General features: G+C 40.8%; 1 long non-coding RNA gene across 1 annotated transcript in view; it reads right to left on the bottom strand.

The window, feature by feature from the left end:
• Positions 1–15: 15 nt before the first annotated feature.
• Positions 16–4365, bottom strand: part of LOC111725263 — a 5042-nt gene continuing 692 nt past the window's right edge. Inside the window, exons 2-3 of the long non-coding RNA XR_002773368.1 lie at positions 933–1004; positions 16–375 (exon numbers count right to left, since the gene is read on the bottom strand). This is a non-coding gene — a long non-coding RNA (uncharacterized LOC111725263). The remainder of the gene's footprint in view (positions 376–932; positions 1005–4365) is intronic.

Genomic DNA, 4365 nt, shown 5'->3' with positions numbered 1-4365 from the left:
ACTTAGGTTGCACCCTTAGGAAGAATGCATTTTTTTAATAGTAAGAAGATACTTCAGTGTCTGTACTGCTTTGATTGTTTATCCCAGGACATTCCTAAGGAGCCTGGTCTTGTCCATGGTCACCTACAGGAAGCATATGACAACAGCATTTGCATCACACTCTCACTCACATGACTTCTGTTGTCCCTGTGCTGTCATCTCAGACACCAGTCCTTCCTGCCCCTACTTTCCGACCCATTCAGTAAAATGGAGGCTGATGGGAGATGGCAGTGAGTTTCTTTCAGGTTGAGACCGGCCAGAGGTGAAGGCAGGCTTGGCGTGCACTGTCTTGAATCTCCTCTGAGTTCCAGTTCCTCCCCTGTGAGTCTGAAGAGACTGGGAAAGGGAAGGATGGAAGGGACGTTTAATTTTGTTTAGAAGGAATGTGGGTAATTAAAAACATTTAAATGTTACAGAAGAATGGTTGTTAGGAGTATAGGGAACTGTTTGTAATATATTACTAGGTACAGTGTAATTGCATTTGTTTTGGTTTTATACGACGTTATTCTCACATGTTCCACAAACCATCAAATTCACCTTTTAAGAAATGTACAGCCCCGGCACAATAGCCCACGCCTATAATCCCAGCATTTTGGGAGCCCAAGACAGGAGGATCTCTTGCCCAGGAGTTAGAGCCTGTAGTGTATTGTAAGGCGTCGGTGAATAGCCACTATACTCCAGCCTGGGCAACATGGTGATAAAAAAGGAGGGAGTTACAATTCAGTAATTTTTAGTATATTCAGAATTGTGCAATTACCAAATTATCTAATTTCAGAGCATTTCATCACCCCAGAAGGAAACCCTAGATCCATTAGCAGTCACTCCCCAGTTCCCCTCTCTCCCCAGCCCCTGCCAACCACTAATCTACTTTCAGTCTCTGTAGATGTGCTTACTCTGGACATCAACAGAATCATGTACAATCATTGGGACCAGCTTTCTTCTCTCAGCATGTATTCCAGGTTCATCTGGAAAACACATGTGGTGGCACGTATCAGTACTTCATTTCTTTTTATTGTCAAATGCTACCCCATTGAATGGACATGTGATTTTTGGTTTACCAGTTCATCAATTGAGGAACATATTTGGGTTGTTTCTACTTTGCAATTGTGACTAATGCTGCTATGAACATTCACCTACAGGTGTTTTGTGTGGGCAGGTTTTCAATTCTCTTGAGTACAGTGATTCCCTTTTGTTTTAATAAAATATGTGAGGCCGGGCATGATGCCTCATGCCTGAAATCCTAGCACTCTGGGAAGCCACGGAGGATGGATTACTTTAGCTCAGGAGTTCAACACCAGCCTAAGCAAGAACAAGACCCCATCTCTATTAAGAAAAACAGAAAAACTAGTTGTGCATTGTGGCAGGTACCTATAATCTCAGCTACTTGGGAGGCTGAGGCAGGAGGATTGCTCAAGCCCAAGAATTGGAAGTTGCTGTGAGCTATGATGCCATGACATTCTACCCAGGGCAACAGAGTGAGACTCTGTCTCAAAAAATAAAATAAAATAAAATAAGCATAGAAGAAAAAACTATCAACACATAACACCAAAATGCTAACAGTTATTGTTTCTGGTTAGTGAAATCATAGATCATTTGCACTTTTTTATCTTAAATTTCAAAAATAAAAACTTTTTTCCTTTTAATTTTAGTTGACGTGTAATAATTGTACATATTTATGGGGTACGGAGTGATATGTCCCTCTATGTGTACAACATTAATGATCAAAGGAGGGTAACTGCATATCCATCACCTCAAACACTGATCACTTCTTTGTGTTGGGAACATTCTCTTTTCTAGCTTGTAGAACAACAAATTATTAATTATATTTACCCTGAAGTAAAATAGGACACTAGACCTCATTTGTCCTAGCGAGCTAGAATTTTGCATCCTTTCACAACCTGTCCCTCTCCTCCACGCCCTCCCTCTTCCCAGTCTGCAGTAACCATAACTCTATCTACTTCTATAAGACAGAAGTATAGATACTTCCATGGGCTCGATTTGCTTTAGCGTCCACAGACGAGTCTGAGTGAGAACATGCAGTATTTATCTTCCTGCGCCTGACTTACTTCACTTAACACAATGTCCTCCAGGTTTGGCTATGTTGCTATGAATGACAGGATTTCATTTTCATGTGTGTGTGTTTGTGTGTGGGAATATCTTCCACTGTGTACATATATACCTTATTTATTTATTTATTTATTTTTTGTAAGACAGAGTCTCAAGCTGTCACCCTGGATAAAGCGCCATGCCCTCACAGCTCTCAGCAACCTCCAACTCTTGGGCTTAAGTGATTCTCTTGTCTCAGCCTCCCAAGTAGCTTGGACTACAGGCGCCCGCCACGCCCAGCTCTTTTGTTATTGTTGTTGTCATTGTTTAGTAGGCCCAGGCTGGGTTCGAACCCACCAGCTGGTGCCCTACCCACTGAGCTATGGGCACCGCCCGCATTTTCTTTATCCATTCACCTGCTCATGGAAATTCAGTATGATTCCATATCTGGAATAGTGCTGCAATAAGCATGGGGGTGCAGACATCTCTTTGATATACTGATGTCCTTTCCTTTGGATAAGTACCCAGTCATCATATGGCATGGTATAGTCTGGATCAGGTAATAGTTCTAGTTTTAGGTTTCTGCTAATTGACATTTCTATCAACAGTGTGTAAGTATTCCCTTTTCTCTGCTTACTCACCAGCCTTTGTAATTTTTGTCTTTTTATAATAATCTAATAACTATTCTAACTAGAGTGAGAAACCTCATTGTGGCTTTGATTTACGTTTCGCTGCTGGTTAATGATGTTGAACATTTTTTCATAAACTGGTTGCCATTTGTATGTCTTCTTTTGAGAAATGTCTATTCAGATCCTATGCCCATTTTAAATGGAATTACATGGTGTGTCTTCCTGTTAAGCCCCTTATATATTGTAGATATTAATCCTTTGTCAGGGGAATGCTTTCTAAATACATTCTCCCATTCTACAACTTGCCACTTCGCCCTGCTGATGGCTTCCTTTTCTGTGCAGAAGCTTAAATAGTTTGATACAGTCCTATTTATCTTTTTTTTAATTTTGTTGCCTGTGCTTTTGTAGTCTTACCCATAAAATCTTTGCTAAAGCGTTTTTCCTATGTTTTCTTCTAGTAGTTTTACAGTTTAGGGTCTTACATTTATGTCGCTAATACATTTTGAGTTGACACAGTGAGACACAGGGGTCTAGTTCCATTCTTCAGCATATGGATATCCAGTTTTCCCAGCATTATTATTGAAGAGAGTGTTCTTTCTCCAATGTATGTTCTGGACACCTTTGTTGAAAATCCGTTGCCAGTAAATACGTGGATTTATTTCTGGGTTCTCTATTCTGTTCCACTGATCTAAGTGCCAATTTTGGTAGCTATCATTTTGTAGTATAGTTTGAAGTCAGGTAGCATAATACCTCTACCTCTGTGGATTTTGCCCAGGATTACTTTAGTTATTTGGGGTCTTTGTGGTTCCATATGAATTTTAGGATTTATTTTTTCTATTTCTGTAAAGAATGTCATTGATGTTCTTGATAGGAATGCATTTGAATCTGTAGATTGCTTTGGGTAGGAAAAAAATACATTGTTTAAAAAAATTACAAAAACTCAGGGTCAGCCCCAAAACTGTTCCTCCAACTTTGGAACCCCAAACCCAGAGTCTCTGACACTGGAGAGCCCGGCTGGAGTCCTTCCCCCCCTTATCACTGCAAACTTCGTAACATTGGCTGGGCAGTAAAATGGTTTCTGTGGCCTACGAAGTGGCTCACAAAGTAGCCCTTGTTGATATTCTTGTCAGCCCAGCCCAGGCCAAATGACCCATATGTACATGCCAAAAACAAAACAAAACAGAAAAAACCTGACACTCATGGAAAATGTCAGTGCTACTACTTTCTCCACTCCCTCTTCACGTAGAAATGTCCATAATTTTCACCTTCAGGATTTTACATGGTTCTAAAATGCTTTTTAAAGCATTCTCCGCTCCCCCCTCCTCCCCCCGCCCCTTCCTCTTTTTTCAGAAGCGCGGGACACGCAGCAGTTCCGTTGGCCTAAAAACCTCTCAGGGCACAGATCATTTTACCCTGGACACCAAAGAAATCCTCCCGATTTGAGCCACTTGGTGGCGAAACATTAACTGTGGACTTTTCCCAGCAGGGTGGGGTGAGCAAATATTTATAGCTCTCAGGAAACTTGAGTTTGACTCATATTTTAGCTGATTCGTGAATTAGAATGAGCAAAAACTTTTTTTTTTTTTTTTTGGTCTAAAGGAAGAAGATGAATATTAAGAGAAACGATCTCTGCGCAAAGGATCGCAGAGAG

Source organism: Otolemur garnettii, unplaced genomic scaffold (genome assembly GCF_000181295.1).
Source record: "Otolemur garnettii isolate 467f Iridium unplaced genomic scaffold, OtoGar3 scaffold00035, whole genome shotgun sequence".
Lineage (NCBI taxonomy): Eukaryota > Metazoa > Chordata > Mammalia > Primates > Galagidae > Otolemur > Otolemur garnettii.
Note: the sequence above shows the minus strand (reverse complement) of the source record. Positions and strands in the feature narration are given on the sequence as shown.